The sequence below is a fragment of the Toxorhynchites rutilus genome, chromosome 3 (assembly GCF_029784135.1).
Source record: "Toxorhynchites rutilus septentrionalis strain SRP chromosome 3, ASM2978413v1, whole genome shotgun sequence".
Classification (NCBI taxonomy): Eukaryota; Metazoa; Arthropoda; class Insecta; order Diptera; family Culicidae; genus Toxorhynchites; species Toxorhynchites rutilus.
Genome location: NC_073746.1, coordinates 132171502 through 132198601, shown reverse-complemented (window position 1 = coordinate 132198601; position 27100 = coordinate 132171502). Strand labels below are relative to the sequence as shown.

Here is a 27100-nt window from a genome sequence, read left to right as displayed (position 1 = left end):
TGGACATAAATATTGAAAATGATACAAAAAAAATATTTTTTTTCCATGTTTCGACTTAGAAAATATTCGTCTGACCAAATCGATGACGGAACCAAAAAACTGTAATAAATATGTAATTTACATTTTCTCCATTTATTTCGAGACAGCCATATTTAGATTGCCTTGAAACGTGATGCTATATTAAAAATGGAGTTCATTTGGGGATTCAGTACACACATAGAAATAACGTTGAATAAAGGAAATAGAACTTCATTTTATCAGGTTTGTGTTATTGATCTGGTTAAAGTTATATTTCCACAATTGACTGAAGCTATGAAGAAAAAAATTGTTTCTTTCTCGATATTTGAACCCGAACCCGAATTGAATCCGAATTAGAAGGTGCGAGTCAGACCACGAAATCAACTTAAAGGATTTAATAATTAACTTTTTAATGGAAATTCTTTGTGGCCCTCAAGGCCGATGGTTTGCATGGTTCGCGTACACTTTCAGAAGGTCATTTTGGAAATTTTTTAATTAACTCTCAGCCCTATCTTATTATCTTTGACTGCTCGCTGGCAATACTAGAATATAAATCGCATATGACATCCTTCATACTCTCGGCCCGGTGCAATGGTTGTGTAAGGACGGGGCTCAAGAGCTTCCTTCTAATTGTATAAGGACGGGGCTCAGGATGAAAATATTTCACGATTCCAAAGATTGCAGTACAAGTACACTAATAGCGGCGCGAACGATTCGCAACCAACCACTGAAATGTGCCTCGCCGCTACGTTAGGCGATCGTTGTCGGCGAGGTTCAAGGAAAACAATTTCTTCGTGTCAATGGACCAAACAAAGCGCAAGATTTTCCTTCAGATAATGCTTGACATTTTCCAATTGTTTTAAAATTATTTTTTTGATATTATTGTGTTAATTACAACCGATGTATACAAATACGTCCAGTCGATATGCAAACATCAAGAAACAGTCGAGTGATAACCGCTCGAAAACCGTCGTTATTCCATTACATTTAACAATTTCTATATTTTCATGTTACACTTGATAATTGCGCTGAAACACCTTCAAACACCAAAATGGTACTAGCGACATCTTTTCTTATTCTTCGTCTTGGTCTTTGAGGCTATCCACGAATTAACCCATTTTTTATTTATTTGTATGAGCGCAACTGCTGATCAGCTAGACCAGGGGTTCTCAAAGTGGTCGATGTCCCCTTGGGGTCGATGTCGATGTTTCCCATAAACGAACACTGATTTTGGTGATCGACCAGTTCTAAAAAGCCGCCGATTAATTAACACAAGTTCTTATTTGAAACTTTCCAGTATGTTGATAAGTAAAGGGTGTGTCACATCAAATTGCATCACGGAAAAAACTCTGTAGAAATTTAATTTTTAGGAATTATATCTTCAGCTTTCGCTTATAATCAGATAAGAGTGTATAGATGACGTTGGCCATGCTTCACTGTCAATTTTTCGTAAATTTGGAAAATTGTCGTCGAACGAAAAAGAGCGTCGTGAATTAATCCTGTGCACTCATTTCGAGAATCCGGAGTTGTCACATCGGGACATCGGTAAGATGCTGGGAATCGTCCATTCCACGGTCAGCAGAGTACTAAAACGATACTTCGAGAACCTAACCATCGACCGGAAGGTGAAGAACGGCAAACATGGATGCTCCGTCAGTGAAAAAGATCACAAGCGCGTAGTTAAGCAGTTTAGACGTGATCCGAGAAGTTCGGTCCGGGATGTCGCCAATAAGCTGAATTTGTCAAGTTCATTCGTCCAGCGGACCAAGCAGCGGGAGGGCCTGCGTACATACAAGGTTCAGAAGGCTCCTAACCGCGACGAAAGGCAAAACATGGTGGGGAAGACGCGAGCCCGGAAGCTGTACACCGAAATGCTGACGAAGCCGCATTGCCTGGTAATGGACGACGAAACCTACGTCAAAGCGGACTTTCGTCAGCTGCCGGGCCTGTTGTTCTTCTCCGCAGAGGACAAATTCAGCGTTCCGGAGGAGATTCGCAAGCAGAAACTATCCAAGTTTGCCAAAAAGTACATGGTGTGGCAAGCGATCTGCTCTTGCGGAAAGCGGAGCGCCCCCTTCATGGTGACCGGCACGGTAAACGGGCAGGTTTACCTTAAGGAGTGCCTACAGAAGCGCTTACTACCACTATTGAAGCAGCACGAGGGCCCGACCATCTTCTGGCCGGATCTCGCTACGTGCCACTATTCAAAGGATGTGTTGGAGTGGTACGAAGCCAACGGGGTCACCTTCGTGCCAAAGGAAATGAACCCGCCCAACGCCGGAGCTTCGCCCAATAGAGAAATATTGGGCGATTATGAAGCAGGACCTCCGGAAGAACCCAAAATCGGAGGCAGACTTCAAGAAAATGGATTTCTGTTAAAAAAAAACTACAACCTGACGTTGTACAGAACCTTATGGACGGGGTAAAGAGGAAGGTGCGAGCATACGGGTTTGGGCTCGAAGTATGAATAAAAAGAAAATGCCAAAAGTTGTTTAATAGTTTCTATTTTACTGTCTAAAATTTTCAAAAGGATCGGTCTACTGGGCGAATTTCTACAGCGTTTTTTCCGTGATGCAATTTGATGTGACACGCCCTTTAGTGTCACGTGAACCAACTTGTTAAAAGAATGGCTAATATTTTAGAAGATAGAATTATTGCTGTAATTTTATTAATAATTATTAATTCGCTTGATATTTACTGGATTTTATATAGTTTTAGTGATGAGAAAAAGATAGCAAGTTTACTCACTTAACCAACCGCAAAGTTTTTGAATTGGTAAGTATTTTGTATGAATAAGATAAATATAAAATGGTTTGGAGAATTTTGGCTATAGCGGTCGATGGTATCACCTCAATCTGGAAAGGGGTCTCTTGCCCAAAATAGTTTGAAAATCCCTGAGCTAGACGATGTGGCATCTAGCGGAGCAAGTAATAATCGGATGGTGCAATACCTGGGGACAATATAAGATCGAGCGTTGTCATGTTGTAAAATATTTCGTGTCACTGCTCGTATTGTAATCTTTTTTCACACAGTGATCGTATCAATCAAATTCCAAACCGTTCACATTAATGATTCCGTTCGATGTCAATAGTTCGTACTTCGGGGGGTCTTCGTAGCCACATTGGTTGCACGTTCGCTTAGTAAACGATCGATCGTGAGTTAAAAACTCAAATCCAAACGTCCATCTTTGTGTTGTTACAGAATAAATACGTCCACGCAACAATCACCAAGTGATGGAGATCGATCCATGGTTGAAATAAGATCGATTCATCCATTACAACTGCTCTGCTCTGCAAGAAACATCGGGTTGTTGTAAATAACACATCAATGATCATATCAACTGTCTCCGCTGTCCGGTCTAACTGGACAATTGGAAAACAGAAGGAATACTTTTATGCCTAAATGGCTACTGTGCAATGTACCGTTTGCAATGGTATAGAAGGAATACTCTTACGCCAAAAATGGCAACTGTGTAATGTGCTATATATAGATAGATTTATAGACATATGACATGTACACGATTAAAATCCGGCTCTGTTACAGCTAAAATGCTAATGAACCTGAATAAATAAACAACTAAGATTTAAAAAAATAATAGTTCCTACTAATGCATGACCATGACTGTAAGTCTCCACAACCTTCATTTGTTCGGGTTGCAGTAATGAATTCATTTTTTATCACCCGTCACGATGCAATAAGGAAACGACGCGGGCAATTTTTTCTTGCGTTTGGTACGGATGCTCTGTACAGCGTCTTTGAAGATTTTCGACATTCTTCAAGCGGACAATTGTTAACATCGCTTTTGAAGCAGCAAAACCAGTCACGGTACATTTTTAACTTAGAGCAGCATCTCCGTAGACTTTTTGGAACTCACGATGCACTTCAACCGCTGTTTTCTTCAAATGAGAGAAAGAAAAATCAACACTTCCCACGAATTAGACCAATTATGGAGCACAAAATGAAACATTTTCTGTCATCTAAAAGTATATTACGCTAAAACGAAATGACTAGTATGTCGAAGCGACTGTCTGCCATACATTTCTTGAACCAAATTGGTAAACAAAGAGAATTCAGTTTCGTGATCTCAACGTCAGTTTGCATGAAATTTTCAAATATGATGTTTGAAGATAAAACATATTTAGTGGCGCTATATCTTTTATTGAATGGAGCAGTGTACACATTAGGATGCCAATGAAAATGGTCATCTCGAGTTTCAAAAAGTTACCCCATAAAAATGTTCACCGCCTCGAAAAAAACTCCCCATGCAAAATATCAGCTCAATCGGACTTAAGGTAGAGTGGCGCGGAGCGGTCAATGTTTGAATTTTTTGAAAATCGAAAAATCACCCAAGGGGGAGAGTAAAGGAAATCTGGGTTTTCGATTTTTTTTTATGCCAAATGTTTCAAAATTGTATGAAACGTCGAGATCTAGTGTCATCCCGAAAAAATAATTTTTGTCAAAACTCGGCACTCTGGGACTTTTTTTTCGGAATACGAAACGAAAAGTATGGTTTTGGGTGCCAATAAAAAAGTTAACTCGATTTTTCAGTCGGAACTTGCTACGAAGTGTTGATTTGCACGATAATATACCCTATACAAAATATTATCCCTTTCGGACTTCATTTACTAGTGTCACATACGTTAATATTTGACATAGGGTGTTTTTTCGAGGCGGCAAACATTTTGTATATGGTAACTTTTTGAAATTTTAGGGTCGATTTTTTCCATACATTCATCGGCACCCTAGTACACATTCTGTGAAAAAAAAAATGAGATTTGTAATTCAGAAATGCATTTTTCAAGTGCCCATCAATTTGGATTGGAGTTTTGTTTATAATTTTTTTCAATTATTATTGACGCCGATAATTTCGTTGCGTAGTATCTACATGAGCAGCGCCCTCAGATTTGTTGAAGCAGTAAAAAATAGAAATGATAGAGGATTCTGAAAGGTACACCCAAATTAGCGTTGACAGAACAGATAGCATCCTCAGTAGAAAAAAAAATCATTCTCCTGCGATGAACGGCACAAACAAATTAATTTTAAAATAAAACTAAATTTAACAGTGTTGATATTTTGGTTTGTATGCAGGAAACCTTTCATTCTTTAAGACTGAATGTCAGCTTGGAATTTTATAAAAAAAATCCAAACGGTGTCAAGCAGGAATTGAACCAAAATCAAGACTATTCCTCACAACCATGCTCTCCACATAACCACTGGTGTTGTTATAGTAACGCATGAGAATATTACACCACATTATAAAACTATGTTGGATCAAAGTGTACACGGAAAGTGTTTCCTGATAGTTAAAAAAGAGAGCGTAAACAACGTGAATTTTTTAACCCTGTCGCGACGGGTGCCGTTTATGTGGCGAAATATACGAAAAGTGACAAAGTATGGTACATGCACCGTCGTTACAGGTGCGCCGTCGCGAAAGGGTTAATGTGTGTTTATTTGCAAAATATCTCTTATTTTGTTCTCTCGTATATTGCTCTAATATTGCCATGGCATATTAATATACAAACTAGTCTCTCGCTTGAGTAAACACTGTACCCATATGGGTGGACATCACATTTCATGATAATTTTAACCTCATTCAAAGTGATGTATGAGGAATTTCGTTACGCATGCGAAAGAACACTTGCAGCTTCTAATTAAACGTTTCATTCGTTTTCTTAATCAGATCGGCTATGGGAATTGTTTACTCATGCTTACCTACTGTATAACCATTAACTTCACTATTTTTTAGTACTCCAGTACATTCAAAACGAACTGAAAAAAAAATAACGTGAAAGAGACGAGATATGTTCTTTATATAGCGTGAAAAAAGAACAGAAAAATATTAAGTCATCTCAAATAACACAAAACGAAATTGAAATTGTGAATAGTGTTTATGGTCCCGATACTGTAAGGGCCTAATCAAGCGCAATTTCGGTTCCGCTAATTAAGTTTAGCTCGAGGAGCACTGCAGAAAAAAAACCATCTGGAATCACTTGAATAAGGTTGGAGTTAAAAATAAGCTTTCATGGACCGAATTACGCCGCTCCAAAGCCACCAGCTTTGTCCAATATAAGGTAGAAGAGGAAGCTATCAGAGCTACGCCAGGCAACACACATTGATAGTGACTCGCCAGCAGCTCCAGGAGTATGGCGAGTACCCTATAGTCCGGATTACCATCTGTTCCTTTACTCTTCCTTCAATCTAATAATACTGCTAAACGTAACATATTTTGCGTTTCTTCGATACTGAATAGATATACCTCAACCATCATTTCATACGTATTCTTTAAGTTGTTGGACTTTCAATAAATTTGATATGAAGAATAGACACTTAACCAGGGATTCTCGAAGTGGTTGATATCGACCCCTTGGAGTCGATATCAGTTTTTCAGGGGTCGACAAGATACTGTTCAAGTTGTGTTACGTGAACCAACTCGTTATAAAAATGGCTAATATTTTAGTGGAAAATATTATTGTTGGAACTTGTATTAATAAGTATTACTCTTTTCTGAATCTCTGAATTTTATGTCTTAAATGGATATGAGAAAATAGATGAGAAAATGATATCTAGTTTACTTCCTCCACCAAAAAAAATTTTGAATGCCGATGGTATCACTTCATTCTGGAAAAGGGGTCTCTTGCCAAAAATAGTTTGAGAGTCCCTGCTCTAAACTGTTAAGTCAACTCATATAATTGTTTCAGAAAGTTGCCTAATCATCAGTGATATATTTTACGATTTAGTTTTTCCAAAGATAAACCATCGCTTCAATTTCATTCTCTTTTTAATCCGCAACCCCCCCGTTGTCCGGTGCCAATCGATAGTGTGTCCAAAGACATTCAGCAGAAAATAAATCCGACCATTTCACACAGCAGCCGCCGAATTGCCGTTTCAAAAGCGATAAAAGCGACGAAAGTCGCTTGTCTGCCTAGTGAAAGATTCCCTTCTTGCATTCAACACAGCCACCCCCGCCGTGTTGAAGGGGTAATCCGTCGGAATTAGGCGTCACCGATGCGCAAAATGAACGCGAATTGGCGCGAGCGCAGCCGGGCCGGCGGGCGTATTATTGACGGCATTTTGGCCAAGCGCGCCGCTCTACAAGCTCGAATCACTTTTTCCTTCCCTTCTCGTATATATTCCACATAGAGGAAAATATTTCATACGTCCAGAGAGTGTTTGCTTCTAGTGTCTAAATGCGACGTAGTTGGCATTCTATCTCATGCTAATCCACCGGCAGCAGCAAACCGTCGCCACCACCAACGCCGCGCTGGTCAAGGTCAGTCCAAAAAAAAGTCGTTATAATTCTTCCGTTAAAATTTCGCCTCGCAAAACAACAACACTTGTTCGAGTGGCCATCCCATGGCAGCTGTAATAATTATTGTCTTATTTGTGTAGATTCGATGAGCATGAAATCTTTTTTTTTTTGCGGACCAGCGACGTTGATTATTAGCGTGATGCCCCAAGTGGACACCAATTAAAAGAAGGTAGCGGTCGTACGTAACTGTCAATTAGAGATTTCCAGCAGAATTAGAAAGAAAGGTCGATAAAGGCTGAAAAATTAAAACAAAAACTTTCGATATTTTTAAATTAAATTGTTTGAGCCGGTAAAATGTGTTGTGATGTTAGTTAAAGTTTAATTAAAGAGTTGAAGATCCAAACTATTTGATGTAACGTGGGCTGTTCAAATTCCACCCCCGAGTTTGAGCAACTATAAATCCAACAAAAATGATTTAGTAAATAAAATATTAAAAAAAATATTGGAATGCACTCTTCGTCAGTGCATTATACTACTGCCTAACTGCGTATCAGGGCCTTACTGCCTTACTGCCTGTTCACCCCTGGTATAAAAGTTAAATCGCGTACCACATTCAAGTGCTGTCACGTTTCAAAATACGAGTGCTCGTGCGAGTATGCAAAAAATTGAATCAATGCGTGAGCAGTCGTCTAAACCCCTTCTTTTTCATCGCATCCTGGCAAGAGTGATTGAAGGTATAGAAACTTGATTTGCACAGGATAACGACCAACAACAAAGCGGTACACAGAGAGTTAAAGTACGACTATTTAATGCCACATGAATAGGGAAGTGGTATAAATTTGCAAATAATCTCTCCCTCCACGGTTTGGCGCTCCTGGCTGTTGTTCGTCGTGAATGCATATGTTGTATATTCTTGGGGGTGGTGTACACACGGAAGACAGGATTTAACATTTTGCCCGACGAGCAAACATGGACACTTGCACAACAATCATTACCCCCGGAGATTTACATATGTCCATGAACGGTAGTGGGATGGAATTGTAATAGACAAACGGACTCGCATTTGGAACTCACGCACACACGCAGAAAATAGCAAAAACAGGATTTCTTGTTTTTCCATTAGTTTTTACCATGGTGCGTTCAATTTTTGAAGAGTTCATTTATCACGTTCAATTGCAATACATCAGCAGTATAAAATATTGGTAATCTTTGCCACACTGCCGACTTTGTTTTTCGGATCTGAAACTTTGACTAGTTTCAACTAGTTTGAACAAACCCCTTTAATACTTTTTTTCCATCGAAACCATTCGTGCCACGAACTCGAAATACAAGTGATAATAGAAAAGTTCCAAACCCCCACTTTCAATTGGTCGATATTCTCGGTCCGCGGAAAATCACGACCATACAGGACAGTGGAAATGGTGAATCATCCCCCTGAAATCAACGAAGGCAACGTAATAAGGGGGGTTGATGTTCAGTCACCCGGGGACCGTTGAAGGCGGCGGGAAGAACAATTATTTTCATCGCGCTGGAGGGTTGCAAAAAAGCGTAGCTTTGCTTAAGCCCTTATGTTGTACCGTGCCGTAGCGAATCCGTTAGGCATTTCGGTTAGATGGGAACGGGGATTCATTGGCAAAAAATTGTTTGAAAAATAAAGGGTTTATCACTGAGATTAATTTTGTTCTCCCTTTAGCGCATCACAATTTCCCGTTTTGTTTTTGCAAATAGAAGTTTATGCGTGGCTGTAGCGATGAAAAGGCATTGAACATGAGAATTCCAAGAAAATGATATTATTCTGGCCAATAAAATTGAAAGATGGCTGAATCAAATTCTGAATAGTCAACTTCAGCAACGGAAATTTGATCAAACTTTTGGAAGATAAATTATAATCGATGTTTACGTTAGACCGCAAAAATGCCTATGCATTGTCGCACATCAATGGCATATGTGTGATTTGAAAGGGGTAATCAATACTTTTTTGTTTTTTACACCCAATTCCCAATTAACCTAAAATAGAAAAAAATACTCAATATACATCATAGTATGGTGTACGTTTGTAATCCGAAAATTTTAAATTAAAAAAAATGAATTCTGAAAACCAGTAACCCAGTACAATTTTTTCAACGTAGGACCACGTCTTTCATTTCTGTTTCGGGGTGTAAGTTCAAAGTTTCGAAAACGATGACGATTGGAGTGCAATTTCATTCGAAAGATAAAATATCCAAGAGTTATATGATTGTTAATTATTGATCCGAAAACTTGTTTCAATAGTTATAAAAATGCTTTGTAAACAGGCTTTTGAGATCACGCAAATCTGTATATAAACGAATGCTCGGGAATCTACTCAGTTATTACTGCGCAGCGGTTGATGTACGATCGCTGGAATCTGCGTGTTTCCCTAACATTGATGAGCCAATGAGCCTGGGGAAATCTGCATAGTAAAATAGATGCATGGTCCGGTTCGATCAATCGTGAGTTGAAACTCAGAGCCCTCAATTGACCATCTTTGTGTTGTTATAGAATAACTACGTCCACGCAACCATCATCAGCGATGGAAATCGATCCACGGTGGAACAAAGATCGATTCATCCATACAACTGCTCTACTCTGCAAAATACATCCGGCTGCTGTTCTATAAATAACCCAACAATGATCAATATCAACTGTCTCCGCTGTCCGGTCTGCTGAACAATGGAAGAACAGAAAGAATACCCTTACGCCTAAATGGCTACTACTGTGTAATTTACCATAATGTAATGGAACAGAAAACTAAACGCCTAAATGGCTACTACTAACTACTGTGTAATTTACAATTTATAGAAACATAAACATATGTACATGTACACGATTAAAATCCGGCTCTGTTACAGCTAAAATGCTAATGAGCCTAATAAATAAATAAATGGAATGAAAAAAAGTAAGTACACTTGGGAGATACAAACCCTTCATAGGGTAATGTGAAATACATTGATCGTTTAGCCATTCTTCCGTGCACATACATTGGAAGTCCACGATAAATGAATGAAATGAACAATGCCATAAATCAGACTTGCAACGACGAACGTGATCTATTACAATGTATGAATTGACCTAAATTGGAATTTGTTCGCAATTGGATTTGTAAATTGTTACATTGAATCACTGGTTCAATTAATAATTTATCAATACACTCAAATGATTACTAAACCAACGGTAGTCCTACGTCAACCTTGCGATTATATCTTAGGTATAACCCACCGATAGATTTTTAGGAATTGAAAAACAAAATAGTTTTAAGAACCAGTACAGCTCTAATTTTCATTCAAAAGTGGTCGTACGTTTTCCATATGCAATTTTTCTTCAGAGTTTGAAAATATAGTAAAGCATTTTTCGTGCCACAATGCTCAAAAACTGTCGAAATAATTAACAGATATTGAACAGATACGTTGGAAAACATTTAAATAAAAAATTGAGCAGTACTGGGTCTCAAATTTAAAAATGAAGTATATAAATTTCTATATATCATAAATATAATATCGAAAAAAATAGTGCCGCTCAATGTTCTAACAATTCTGAAAAATCTGCACATAGAAAAACACGTCGAACACATTTCAATAAGAATTAGAGCAGTAAAATTTGAAAATTGTGTAAGGCACTTAGAAAAATTGTTTTTTTGAAAACTTTAAGATTCCAAAAATAAAGAATATCTTTGTACCACACGACGCTCTAAAAATTTTGAAGACGCATATAAAATCACGCCCGTTTAAAGAAATATTGCCGAATATTTTTCTGAAATGATCCTGATTTTTCCTGATTTTTATATTTTTCATTTTGTCTGACTAAAAATTATCCGTAACAAATATACAAAGTTTTACTGGTTGAAAATGACAACTGTCATGATAACCTTCATAAAAAATTGTCCGGTCAGCACTGTAACTATAATGTCTAATTTTTTCGTTTGTTATCTATCTATTCCAAAACGTTATGCGTTTCCGCAGATACACTGTCGACATTTATTAAAGCATAAATTCGGTGTGAAAGAAATATATTCTATCAGAGAACATGCCTAAAGACAATTTCAAATCGTTATATTTTGAATGAAAATAATTACTTGGTGTTTTTTGGATGCTTGAAACTAATCTTACTTAACCATTTGTTCATAATTTTTTTGTTATTCTATTAAAAACCCGTTATTTTTATATAAATTATTGTCCGATACACTTTTTGATTAATACTTGTCACCATTTGCGAAAAAACGTGTTTCTTTATTTCGTAGATTCGATACGGATAGGTTATTTTTTTATAATTTTCATTGTAAAAGAGCGTTTAATCCACCTGCAAATCCAATAAGATTTTCGCTTCACAATGACAGAAAACGAAACTTGATGCCGTCAACGCGAATTTCATAAATGAACATTGAACACTAGGAACGATTTTTTTCCCCTTACTTCAGGATCTTACTTCAAGAATAACAGATTTTCATTTGGAAGATTTTATATGCATAATATGTAATATGTAATAAAAAATTGAATTGAAGGCATTAAAATAAAAATTGGTGTCCCTGCAAAATCTTCCGAAATTGATTTCGAAACTGAACTCATTCATTATTCTCGAATCACAGAAGATCACCCAAGTCAGTCGCTTTCCGAAGAAGGATCGATTCTGATGAAGAAATGAAGCGACAGGAATCAGTTACTGTGACAGTGATGTACAATTTGGTTGAAAAACCTTAAATGGATTGCATCTCCATTGCATTTGCGAAACGACTCGCTTCATAAACGAAACGAACATTTTTGGAGCCTGACATTAATGTACTATCCCATCTGCTAATCTATCCGGATATCGCACCTACAGATTATTACAGGTTCAGGTCCCTGCAAAATCCATTCAACCCTTCTGTACTCTTTAACTTCAACTTTTCTTCAACTTCATTCAGTTTTAATAGTCATTCAGCTCAGCCTTCCCAAAATAGAATGATTGATTTGTCGATCTGTGATACTTTATGCCCGAGTATAATGGGGGTTAAAGACAAGAACTTCAACTCTATGGACAGCATAAAATACCTTGAACAGTTTCCGACGAATAAGCAAACATATTTTGGAAGGATAGGAATTTTGAGCTACGTGGCGACAGATTGTGAAACATAACTGTGCACATAAAATTGAATAAATGTATGTCTGCCTATAAAAATGATGCTTTTTTCTCCGAAAATTGACACGAACTTTCCGGACAACCCAATCCTGATTTCTTTCTGATTTCTTAATGATTCTTTTTCAAGGGAAAATGATTCCCACCAGTACGTCGACCATAACAACATTTGATTCGAAAGTTAAAGTTGTTAAAAAATGTAAATTGATGATGCTGGTGGAACAAATATATAATTTCCTGTAAACGATGCTGAGTCAATCTCGATAAAACCGCCACAATAACGGTCGCGATAAATCTTCAGTGCAATGCATACATTAACATACAGCCATTCCATGCCAAACCGATATAGTGGTTCTCAGATTTTCATGAAAATTGGTAGTTTTGTTCCTTATTGTAAAATGTTAGACCCGTATTCCATTTTTCTTGTTAGGGTGACCATTTCAATTTAAGGGTGATTCAAAAAATAATTTTTTCCCACATTTTCCACTTTTTTTTTTAATTCTTAACTTTTGAACAACTAGACCGTTTCAGATTAAATTAAAGCCTTTTAAAGCTTTTTTGAAAAAATACTACACTTGCAAAAAAATTGAAAGCTGAGAATTTTTTACATAACATATTCAAAAATCAGTGATGCGTTCTTTCTCTTTTTAATGTTATGATTTTCAAAATTAACCGATGGTACTAAAAATCAAAATTTTCCCTTATTTTAAAAAATGCCTTTTTTTAGTTCATAACTTTTGAATCACTGGACCAATTCAAATGATCGATATATCAAATTGAAGCCAATGAGCTAGTTTTCTTTGGAACAAATATTACACTTGCGAAAAAATCGATTTTGTTTTTGGAAAAATCATAACTCAAAAACGAAAAACTACACATTTCTGAATTTTGCAATTGTTAATGTCACTGAATCATGATTCAATTTTTGGTTCGAAATCACGTCTGTATCCTAAATTATACGCCGTATTCACCAGACTTAGCACCCTATGACTTTTTTTCTCGTTTCTCAAAAAGTAAAGAATTAAAAATATTTTTAACGAAATTGGGACTACTCCAAAGTGTTGAACGACATTTCTCAACATAAGCTGGAACACGTATCGCTATCGGCATGAAAAGTATATCGAAATTGGAGGAAAGTATTTTGAATACGTTGGCCACTCTTAACTGTCTCAATCAACAAGTATTAGAATAACTTGTTTGAAAGTTCATTTTCACTACCAGTCCATTAACACGTAACTCAAAAATCTTAATCGCCATTGAAATTGACAACACGTTTCTCGCTGCTGTAGTAGTAGTGCCACAAATGAGATCGAGAAAAATAAAAGTGCAACACATTTTTAATTTTCAGCATTATTAAATGCGTACACGAAAAAGCAACTGCGACGATGGTGACAGGAAACAAAAAAACCGTTAGCCAACAACAACAAATGCTCGGCGGTGGTGATCGCGAAAATACGCTGCCGGATTGTAGCGCCGGGGGACGTTTCTAAATCCATTCGACCGTGTCAAAAGTCGTCCAAATTTCCTGTGTTTATCCATAACGTATCTCACTCTCGAGCTCATGTGGCTCAATGCGAATTTTTCAATACAACCTTGATGAACGAAAATAAACACGAACTATCGCGCAATTTTTCACGGCGAAAAAAATCTCACAAAAAGAACGCAAAAACCGCCGTTTACGACCTCGTTTATTTTACAGAAGTGCAAACTGTGGTGTTTTGGTAATTGTCAAACGGGAATTTTATCTCCGTGACATAAATCCGATTTGAACGCAAACAGCATGCCCATGAGTTATGGCGAGGATTAATCATCCCGAGGAGCAATGTAAATCGGTACGCGGATAATTCATTGTTAAGCCAATGCTACCCACCACAACAAGTTGCTTCATTTTTATATGACCACAAATTTGATTGAGGTTGTATCTCCCGCAATGTCTACAGCCTGAAAATTTTCAAATCCAATTTCTCTTCCGCCCCTCTCTTGTTTGACATTTTTCATACCATCCCGGAACGGTGGCTCCCCTCCAGCAATATAATATTTCCTCCCTCTGGCGGCGAAAGCGCGGTGTGTGCCAAACTTCGCACCATAGAGAAGGGAAATCGGAACATAGGGCAAACCCACCCTCCCCTCCCCCACACTCCACACACCTTCTATCATACGATATTCCAGTTTCAGAACAAGTTAAATGAGAAAAGATTGCCTGGCTTTCCCCCTCGTGACGCGCAAATCACCAATAGAGAAAAGCAAATCGGCAAAGAGAGGAAAAAAGATCGACAAACCTAGGAAAACTTGTTCCCTCGCGCAAAGTATGCAATTTCGATGTTCTCTCGTTCGTTTCCACCCAAACACAACTGGACCCGTGTCGTTTTTTACGACGCTTCTGCTGAAGTGAACCTCTGCTAAATAAAACCGAGTATGAAGAAAAATTCAGCTGAAGGAATAAATTATTTGAAAGTTGTTTGTTTGCCAGGGCCGTATTTGCTCTACCTAGTGAGTTTAGCGAGTGTTCAACTTGACGGTAAGAAACCGGTAAGGGGGGGGCTGTTTTTTTGGGAAAAGTACTTGATGCTCGTCTTGAAAAAAACAACGAGACCCACACCCCCACGCGTTGCGCTGCATCGAGTGAGCGCAGTCGTTCATCGTGATTCAGGGGGGGGGGGGAAGAACAGGAAAAATTGGCCGGTATTCCGGGGGATACTCGCGATGATAGCTTCTCGTAGGGCAAATCGATTCGTATAGGGCAGACCGCGACGAAAACGGTGCTGTACTTTTGGTCCCGCTGCTATACGGCGGGCGCAAGAATCAAGGGACGGAGGGGAAACTATGTGGGATGAAATTAAATTATGATGAGAGAGTGTGCACACACATTTCGCCCATTCGAAAGAGCTGTAGGATTGGCGGGTAGAAGTAGCAGCGGCAGCCGCAGCAGGAACAGCAGCAGTGTGCGACGGAGTAGTCTTGTTTATCTAGAAAATAAAGCGCACTTGACAGTAAACTTTGGGGGGGGCGGCGAGTGGCCGCATATGTGCTGCTGTTGAGTTGTCGCGTAGAGAAAAATTAACGTTGTTTGAGGAGGAGCGGTGTTTCAGATTAGCTCCACCGGCTTTCGTTTCGGCTGTTTGATTTCTGAGAGGTGTTCAGATGAGTGAAGTTCACGAACAAGCGAGCGAACGAGAGAATGTTTTGTTTGTATAAATAGCCGCGTGGAACAGATGTAATTTGTGGATGAAATGATCGGTTGAATTCCATGAATTAATTTTCTCTGCTTCCGTTATGAATACTACCAACACTGCTGGTCTATTTTCAAAATGTCGATGTTTCGGTCACATGAATATCGCAAGGTGAGACATAGACTCCCAACTTTACAGTCAAGAAGAAAATGGTGACATATCGGTTGGCCCATGCCATGATTTTTTTTATGTTTCGGGAAAAAACATTCATGGTTTTTGCATTACAATTACGCGCCTGCTCACACTTCATTGCTTGATCATAAATTTTTGGCCAAAAGCAATACTGTGACGATGTCCTAGACTCCGTATTCGTCAGACATAGAACCATGTGAATTTTTCCTGTTTCCAAAAATAAGGGGAACCAACCAACCTTTTTACAAGAGTTGGATGACACTAATGTTCCTAGAGGAACATTTGCTGTCTCAACGTAGGCGTCATATTTAACTAGTAGTACTAAGTTGAAATGTCTTTTGCCTAACAACACGCCATGAATGTAATTTGAGTAGCTCTAGGAATACGCATGCAATTCGCATGACATTTCTCTGACGATAAATACTCTGAACCCGAACCCCCCGCATAAAAATGTGTGAGGTTAACCACTCGGTCATGAGGGCTCCGTTTTACAAGCAAAGATGTTAAAGGTCATCTTTGCTTGTAAAAAGCAGGTTTTATGCTATCCCAAAGAACGAATTGAAAAGTTTTTCGAAAATTGCAATGGAAAATATTTTGAAGACGACAACATTAATGTAGACCAGCTATACTCAATCCATGGCCGACCGGTCTCTACTGGTTGGCCCGTCTAGCCCGTTACCATTTTGTAGATGTAACAATCACGAAAACTTAAGATAGAAGATCTAGGAAACATGAAATGAGAATAATGGAGTTTGACACATTACACATTATCACATTACAGGTCGGACTCGATTATCCGTAGTATTGATTTTTTTTCACTCCGAATAATCGAATTCTCCGGATAATCGAGTCAAACAAAAATTTTTTTTATTCGTTTTTTTGCATGTATTTTTTGTTTTTTTAATATAAAACGAGGAATTTGATTTTTGATTCATCCCCTTAGAGTCAGAAAACACCTTTCTCACATGAAAAAAATAAATTTATCCAGACTCTCTCAGGAGGTGATAGGCGATCATATTTGATGAAAAAATCATTCTACGCATATGTTCGAATTTCAACAATGACAGAGTTATAGAAGGTTTTTTTCTGTTTCGGACTCTGTTGCCTCAAACTGGCTCTACATTAAAAAGTACGCTACGGATGACAACTCTGTTGCCTTCATTTGAAAGATGAGAAAATTTAGTATAGGATAAAGTAGTGGAACATCTAAATTAGTGTATTTGAATAACATTTTGGAAGTGAAAAACTTAAAAGTTAATAATTTTTAATGTGTTATTATTACTTTTATCCTAAAAATTGTACTAATTGGATTGTCCCTATCAATTAAATTGGAGCTCTCAAACCGCTCTACAATTTGTTCTTTGACACCCATATTCTATCTTTCTTAATTTGGTTGCAATATCGATATAAAGAATTCCTGGTAAAAAATCAAGCAAAATCTCCAAAAATCACTATTTTTACCCCACTGTACATGTAATACCCACTTAAATTCCACCTTAACGTTGAAAGGTTACATTTCTTCTTGCAATAAGTCATATTTGAAATATAAAAAAAAAATTTTTTTTTCAAACTGTATATAATCGAGTACAAAATTGTATATAATCGATCACATATAATCGAGTCTGTATATAATCGAGTCTGACCTGTATCAAATAAAAGGGATTGACTAGTAGAACACGGTTATTTATTAAAATGCAAATCCAAAATGGCCGCCACCACAAAGTGGCGCCAAATATATATTTTTTTTCAAACCCACATCAATATGGGTATCAAATGAAAGTGCTCGACTAGTAGAACATAGCAGATCATGAAAAATTCAAATCCAAGATGGCCACAGTCCGCAAATAACTGATTACTTTTTTAATGGTTTCATTCAGCTTACCCTGTTTGTATGTATGTTTGAGTGTTTGTAGGATTGTCCTACATTAATTGAAATTTGACCCCGTTACTGATCATTGATTGTTCTGAAATTTGGAACATACCTTTAATTATACTGCCATTATAAAACTGCTTGAAAATTCAATTTGGCCGCCCCTAAAAAATGGCTGAATGGCTTGCCTTGGAGAATAGACTACATAATGAACAACATAAATTCGAAAAGGTAACCGCCACTAAATAGTCGACTATGTATTTTTTGCATTCCCCTCAATACAGAGAAACTTCAATATAGCGTACCCTCGTTATAACGTACACATTTTCAAAGTCCAAAGGAATAATTTTTTGAATAGTATTTTTCTGAAAGAACAATGAATTATCTGTATTTTGATACTAAAGCTTGGTTTGTACTTTTAACCAATCCCGAAGTACAACTGTTTTGTGATTCCGGATTCTAAATGAATCGAATTTTAATCAACAGTACGAAGAGAAACATCATGAGAAAGGTTGGCTTCGTCTTCTAGTTGAATTTATCCATTAACCTTACTCAACGGCAACACAATACAGTAATATAAGCTACGTTTCTGAGTTCTTTATTACGTTTCGATATAACGTACAATTCGATACAACGTACAATTTTGTTACCCTGTATTGTTATCAAATAAAATAATTTGACTAATAGAATACAGTAAATAATTAAAATATTCCGAAGAAAGTTAGGTAAGAAATTAAAATTTAAAAAATGTTGAATGGTTTTATTGTAGAGATACCATTGTAGTATGCTAATGGTACAGATAATTTACTAAAAACTAGAAAATAAAATAAATAAAACAGCTTTTGAGGTTATACGGATTAATGTACTAAAAGCTAGAAAACAATTAGACAAGTAGCAGAAAACAATTAGACAAGTAGTAGTTATCACATCCGTTCCTTTATTCATGTTTGTGTTGTTGATAATATAGTGTATTCTCCAAGTCAAGCCATTCAGCCATTTTTAGCGGCGGCCAAATTGAATTTTTCAAGATCATGGAATACGCAGTTTTATAATGGCAATAGAATTAAAAATATGTTCCAAATTTCAGATCAATTAGTGATCAGGAACGGGGTCAAATTTCAATTAATGTGGGGCAATCCTACGAACACTCAAACATATATACGAACAGGGCAAGCTGAATGAAACCATTATAAAGTAATCAGTTATTTGGTAACTGCGGCCATCTTCGATTTGTATTCTTCATGATCTACTGTATTCTACTAGTCAAGCCCTTTCATTTGATACCCATATTGATGGGGTTCTGAGTAAATATGTAATCCACCATTTTGTTGTGGCCGCCATCTTGGATTTGCATTTTCTATAAATAACTGTGTTCAACTAGTCAAGCCCTTTCATTTGATACCCATATTGATGGGGTCCTGAGAAAATATGTAAACCGCCATCTTGTGGTGGCGGCCATTTTGGATTTGCAGCTTTCATAAATAACTGTATCCTACTAGAAGAACCCATATTGACTATTCAATATGGAATTATTATACAAATTATTCAAAATTTCCGAAAATCAAAAATAAAATACTCCAGATAGTCTAGTCTAAAATTCCGGATAATCGAATCCCGGATAATCGAGTCTCTGGATAATCGATTTTTTTTTTTTTCTTTATTTTTGAGACTTTCAGCCTCCTGGGCTGGTTCGTCTCAGTCTGGATAATCGAGTCCGACCTGTATTAGTTGTCTGGTTAGGTGATGTTAGAGAAAAAAAGAAAACCTGCATATGAAAATATAAAATCATTACATATTTTTGTCAAAAGAATACGTCTTCCAGTAATAACGCGCAATTTCGAGCAAATCGCGTAATTTTGAGAGAATCGCGTGATAAAAGTCACGACCACATTCGCACACGCTCTCGCAGAATATCTTTTCTTCTTTTTCGACGGTAGGCAGTGCCAAATTGCGTAATTTCAAGAAAATCACGTAAAAAATTCGCGTAATTCCGAAGAGAATCGCGTAAAAAAATCAAAAAAGTATGCATTCGTTGAATCACGGACAATATGGATAGAGAAAATATTGCAATATATACTCCGCCGTTTTCTATTCATTTAAGAAAAAAAGCCATTCGCGATTTCAAACTATATTATTCACAATTCATCAGCCATCTAGTTAGCGACCAAACAGCAGTGAGGCTTTCGAAATGGCCATTCTAAAGGCCGAGATTTTAGTTTAGTTTTACAAATTGGTCTATTTCAAGGCTAGAGACGAATGAACTGATGAAAACCTTCATAATTCAAAATACATCATCATCATCATACAAGTCGTCAGCAGTCTTTCTCAATGCTGATGTCACACACAGCGATTTTGCTCGATTTTAATGAAGACTGAGAGATAGCTATCGCGCAATACAGGTAAACTTCGATATAACGTACATTTCACTTTCAAAATTGTACGTTGTATTGAATTGTACGTTGTATTGAATTGTACGTTATATCGAAGCATATACAGTACTCACAAACGTAGTCTATATTACATTATTGTGTTGCTGTTTTAGTAAAGTTAACAAATAACTTCAATCAGAAGACGAAGCCGGCCTTTCTCATGATGTTTCCCTTCGTACTGTTGATTAAAGCTTGATTCATTTAGAATCCGGAATCACAAAACTAGCTGTATTTCGGAATTGATTGAAGGTACAAAACTTGTTTTAGCATCACAATAAAGATAATTCATTGTTCTATCAGAAAAAAATATTGAAAAAAAATTTCCTTTACACTTTGGAAATGTGTACGTTATATCGAGTAACGTTATATCGAGGGTACGATATAACGAGGGTACGTTATATCGAAGTTTCCCTGTATTGGGAAATTTTGTTCGGTGCCTCTTCATGCATCACATCATATTTGAATCTGTACTGGGGTTTAAGTTAGAATTTCTAAAACGAGAGCGTTACGTAAGTTTTGCAAAGTTTGTTGGTTAAACAAAGTGGTATGTCACTTCTCTCGAAATATAAATAGTGGATGGTTATTTCTTGACCCAAAAACTTGATTTCAATTATTGTTTCCGGGTTAAAAATGACGTAAGGTATTTTTAAGCGTTGAGAGATGATGAAGTTGCCTTCTAAATGGCAACAAATTTGCGAACAAAACGGCGCATATTTGACTTAAATTGGATAATTTTAAGTATGTTACGTAAAGCGTCAAATTTCGATCAGAAATACGACATTTCTTTTTCCCCAACCCAATATTTGACAGAATGTATTCAGAGTTGCAATTTCGAAAAAAACGCGTATACCAGTGCAAGCCGAGAGAATTTTCACGATATGTATGAAGTTAAACACTCGGCAATAAAAGTAATCTTTTGTCTTACTTTATTGGGAGTCGAATGATTCAATTACATTATAATTAATGTTCAATAAAATGTACGTGATCAAAACCAACCGTTTGGAACACGTGAATCATAAAGTTCTTAAAATTAACATCGGATGGCGTTTCCGTGTTTCTGAAAATTGTGAATTCAGGAACCTTCCTGCAAAAGGTGATATAATTTGAATTTGTTAGTCAAGCATCTGAATTTGTCACGATGCTCATTAATTCAGTTTCGCCCTTCGAAACATTATCAACTAAATCAATATGACTGCAATTTGAAGCGAATGTAACAATCACACGACTCATGAAAGCATGACGTTTGTATCAAATAACCACGAAAAAACCCTTTTTCGACAAAACGTATTCCCCGTCCTATTTTAGGTATCAGCTGTCCAAATTCCCCCCGCTCGTTTGATGAATGAGATCGTAGTGAAGCAAAAATAATCGTCATTTGTAAAACCCTCTGGTCTCTGGTACCGCTGCTAAGTGGCGATCCGAGCTGTCTGCAGTCCAAACCACCGTCACCACCAGCCTTCGTTGTTTCTTCTTATGCCTCGTGTTTCTGGCAATGTGGTTACCCCAAAAATATCTTTAATGAAATTCATTTGCGGCAACGACGACAATGATCCCGCACAATGACAACGGCCGAAAGCGAGAAAAAAGCTTGGCACTCTGTCAAAAGTGTAACGTTTTGCAGCACTGCGTTTCAAACGCGCTCGTTGGCAGGTATTTGTCATCTTCTTTATTTCGGTAGGAAGCAAGCGGAAAATGTCATCGTTCTTTTGGCTTGAGGAAAGCAAAACAACAACCAAAATATACTCATTCAATTTACGCCGGTCCAATCCGTTACAAACAAACAAAAAAAAACTCGGGCACTCCGAAAGCTGTTTGCCAATCTTTCACAGACAATAAACTCTCGAATTGAAAGTCAGGAGAGAAGTTGAAGAAATGAACCAATTTCCGGAAACGTTGCCCCTCCACGAACACAATAAACTGTGTTTTTAGCCAATCCTTCGTTCCACATCGTTTGCAATCCTACTAGAGCTGGAACCGAATTAGGATTTTTTCTTTCGAAGCATCATGGTTCGATTGAAAGTACGACCCCACACGCACATAGGCGGCTAAAGAAACCAGAATTGCAAGTTTTAGGCTTCGCTGGAGGAAATGGTTGATTGAAAAAGGGTACTTCCCTCTCTTGTGTATGGGTCCGGAATAAAAAGGCCGTACAGTGGACTGGAGTATACTAGGCTGCATGCGTATTGTCCGTCCCTTCCGCTATCGAACCCAGGAATGCTCCCACACGCTAATGGCTTTCTCCCACCAGTGCGTTATGGGATCAATATCACCACACGTGATTGATTCCCCGTGTGTTGGGAAAGTCGTTTATTTGGGGAAACTATTTACCAACAAGCATCCACCGCGACACACAGACCCTATTTGGGACGGGCTAAAAAACCAATCCAGAGAGAGCGGGCAATTTTTAACACATCGGCTTAAATCTGAGATAACTTGAGTAACTTTTATTGTGAAAAAAATGTAAACGAGCTCCCTTTTTAAGCTAGAAAGTTTATTTCCTAGCGATGATTCATCACCATCAGCGGAGCGGCCGTTTCCCATCCTAGCTGAGAGGGGGTATAATCAGGAAAACTTTTCTCATCTGATTTTCATTCACGTCTGCCTGCGAAATGAAAAGGCAACCAAAAGCGTCAAGCTTTAACGTTGGGAGCCGAAGAGCGACATGCGATGTGTCTAATGTTAGGCGTTTTCAACTCCACAAAAGTGAAGCGTGCCTCTCTAGAATAGGGTGACAACGATTATTTTCTCCATGGGTTAGAATAGAATTGAAGCGGAATCAAGAAACCACTAGTGTGGTTCCGGGAGGATGATTTCAGGATGTTCAGGTTGTTTAGTTATATTCAAATATCTGGCATTAATAATGCATCCATTTTTATTTTTTATTTCATTTTTTGATTTTTTTTAAAAGATGGTTTTGCAGGGGACCATTTTGTAACCTAAGACAAGAAAAACAAGTTTACGTACTATGCAAAATGATTGCGCGTTCGATTAACAAACGAATGATTGTTCTTTTCATTGAACTTTTCCAAACCTAGAAGCGAATGTGCTGTGTAGTAAAAAAAACCTCTACTACAGTAACCGGCACAATAAAATAACAGATCAATGCTCACTTTGGCTAAAACATCGTTAAATTTTTTATCAAAAACAAAAATGATAAATTTTGTCATTAAATCGTAGTTTGCATGGTGCGTTATGAATAGAATCCACAACCGTAAAGATATTTTATTGAGTATTTTTCATTGGTTCAACCCTCGGTTTTGACACTTCATTATTTACATCTATCATAGACATAAATTGTAACCCTCTAAAGCAAACTTCTTGTGACTAAGTGAATTGTTTTTGAAACTATGGAACAGCTAGCTATTTTTTATAGGAAGCGACTTGTGATCAGCAAAACCAACAAGAAAAAACGACTTCTCTTCACAAGAAATCATTCGCAACTAGTCGCTGAAATGAAATAAAAAACGACGACTAAGAGTTTGGCGAAAAAGCGATCAAGTACTCCAGAACAGACATCTCCAACCAACCACGAAACACAGCGGTTGAAATATTATGGGCTGTTTCTCATGGTTTGACGTGGAAAATTGGACCCAAATCAATGCCATTATGATGGTAGAGGGGTATATCGACATTCTTTGCGGAAATCTAGAAGAGTCGATGCTGAAAATGGGACTGGAAAATAATTACCCCTTCCAACAGGATAACAATTCAAAACTTATGACAAATAAGAACACAAGGCTTCTTCCGATCGACCCGAATTAAACCCATGGAAGCCCATAGTTGAACACAATTGAAAGACTTTGGGCTATCCTCGCCAATAAAGTAGACAGAACAGGTGAGGCAAACAAACGAACCTATTTTCCCGCCCTACAAAATATTTAGTACGATTTGGATCCACAGTACCTCTGAAACCCCATCGAAAACATGCCAAATCGTCTACATTGGTCATTCAGGAGATCAAAAAAGATCACACTCATTGACTATTAAATATTTCATTTGATTTGTTTTTTTTGTTGAAAACATGAAGTGATTTTTTGGTGTCATTCTAATTATAGCTATGTATTCAGTAAAACGTCTGTAACTTCAATGTTTTTAATAAAAAAAATATGGAAAAATGAGCATTCAAGTTTCACTTTTCTAAATTATAAGAAGAAATAAAGAATAGTTTGAATGAAATATAACTTTTGTTCAAATTTTGGTTTTGTTTATTTTTATTTTATTGGGAGTGGTACCGTTCGCTGTTTAACCCTTTAAGGCACATAATTTTAGAAAATAAAAATACCCATGTTGCACAGAAATTTTATATCATTCAAAATTGAAAAAGAAAATGGTGTGTTGTCATATGATGATAAACCTTCCCAACGCATTCGAATATATTTCTGACATTTGCTAATCGTGTTGTCAACTACATTAAATAAGAAGGTTCCGAAAAAAAATTATGAGCATGCAGCTATTCTAATATTTCTAGGTGGGTCGAAAACATGTCCCACCATGCTTGTTTTGCTCGACGATTTTTGATATGGATAATAGGATATTAATAAATATACTAAGATAAAGATATTATATTGATATCATATAATAAGATAAATTTTTGTTGCACACAAAATTTCTTGTGCCGAAACGTTGAAAATGTTGCAGAACTCATTTGGTGACTCAACTATATCGAGAACACAGTTGTGTGAATGGTATAAGACAAGGATGGCCAAACGGTAGTCCGCGGTGTACCGACCGCCCACGTAGGTATTCCTAGGTGCCCGCCTGCTGGTCTAGGATAGTGTCTTTGCAATAACATTGAGTTGAATATTCAATCACCTTTTGCCGTGATATAATGTATATTGATCTCTATTAAAAATATTAGTAGGGAAATTTTATCGTGTCTCTGTTTAAATTTTTTATGCTCAAATTGGTATTTATTTGTTTCTTACACATCCATTTGTGCGACCAAAACTTGTACTAAAATGTTTCTAAAATGACAAATTGAAAATGCTGAAAGCAATTATACATCCGACCTAAGGATTCGAAAAACTATAAAAGTAAATGCTTGTAGAAAACTTCGCCTTTGAAGATTGCAAATTACCGATTGGGCCTGATCACGAACGTCACTTCACGGTGAAAACGGAATGAATATGGGGGTATCTGCCATACAAATGAAACACAAATTTCTGCATTACTAGAGAATTAATCAAGCAAACGAAACCAAATTTGGCATCTGGAGGTTTATGGTGCAATAAATGATTCTATGGTGGTTAGATACACCCCCCCTCTCTTAGGAGAAGCTGCCATACAAATGAAACAGAAATCTCTGCATTACTCGAGAATTAATCAAGCAAACGTAACCAAATTAGATATATGGAGGTTTCAGGGCGCAATAAATGTTTTCACGGCGGTTAGACTCTCCACCCACCTCTCTAAGGGGGGGCTGCCATACAAATGAAACACACTTTTCTGCATTACTCGAGAATTAATCAAGCACACGAAACCAAATTTGGCATGTGGAGGTTTTAGAGTACAATAAATGGTTCTATGGTGGTTAGATACTCCTCCTCCCTTTCTTAGGGTAGGCTGCCATACAAATGAAAAACAAATTTCTGCATAACTCGAAAACTAATCAAGCAAATGGAGCCAAATTTGGCATGTGAAGATTTTAGGAGGCACGAAACGTTTCTATGGTGAATAGACACTCCTCTCCCCTATCTAAGAGGAGAAGAGGGGAGGGGTCTTTGTTCTATCATATTTTCTGTATCAAACATTTATTCCATGTAACGGAGAAACATGTTATTTGCAAGTGGATGTGTCTGAAAATAATCTGATATTATAATGATGAGTTTTGGTAGAATCTTTAGTTAAACAAGTCATATTGCTTTTTTGATTAAACCTTTTTTCAGTTTTGTAAACAAATAACTGGGAATCAGATTAAGATAAGATTATACAAGAGGAAGTAATTCAAGCGGAAATGCGTGTAATTTTATTATTATTGCTGCCGACTGGTATTTTATCTAGATCAGGGACTTTCAATGTGGTTGATATCGACCTCTTGTGGTCTATATAAGTTTCTCAGGGTCGATATGAACGAAAACTGATTGGGGGTCGACAAGTCTAAAAATTAATCCCTCTTAATTAAAACAAGTACTTATTCGAAACTTTCAAGATACTATATAAGTTGTGTTACGTGAACCAACTTGTTATAAGAATGACAAATAGCTTAGTATAAAAAAATTATTGTTGAACTTTTAAAAAACTCAACAAAAAACGTGCATAAGTTCGTACAAGAAGAAAAATTCGGCAAGTTAAAAAGTGTGAGCAAGTGTGTTTTACTTGCTCTGTATTTGACACATATATGCGATTCACGCGATGAAGTAAGTCATAATCAAATGCATGTCCAAACAAACATAACAAGCTTGCACTTAGATTGCAAGTTCATTTGCGTTCTGGACTCATTGAAGCTTGAATGATACGCTCATCTTCTAATTTAATTCAAAAGATTACAACATTTCCTTCCTCTGAATATTTAATTTTTTTATCGTTACTTATATAGTTTTTTTCCGAAAATTAATTACCTACTTAAGTTTTTGTAAGTAATTTGTATTAATAATTAATAATTGCACTTGATATTTACTGAATTTAAATTCTATTCTATTTTTTTTTTTTTCACGAGAAAATTATGTCAAGTTTACTCACATCACCAAATGCATTTTTTTAAAATTACTAAGTATTTTGTATGAAAAGGAAAAAAACTATAGATAGAATATTTGGCTATAGGAGTCTGAGGTATCACTTCATTCTGGAAAGCCCAAAATAGTTTCAGAAACCGTGATCTAAATGAAAGAACAGTTTTCTCCCTTCCCCCTATTTTTCCATATTTCCGCTAATAGTAACCTCGAGGTAATTGGGACAATTGATACACTATGCGTGTGTTTTACATGAAAAATAAATGTTTTATGAGCATACAAAATGCCGATTACTTTCAAACATTCTTTGATATTTAATTTTGAGACTCTAAAGAGAAAAATATTTGACTTATCAATTGTTTAGCAACCGATAAATA

The 27100-nt window shown here is 36.9% G+C and overlaps 1 protein-coding gene across 5 annotated transcripts in view; it reads right to left on the bottom strand.

Moving 5' to 3' along the window:
* The window catches only part of LOC129779729 (A-kinase anchor protein 200-like), a 249670-nt gene that overhangs the window by 48863 nt on the left and 173707 nt on the right, over positions 1–27100 (bottom strand). The window lies entirely within an intron of this gene.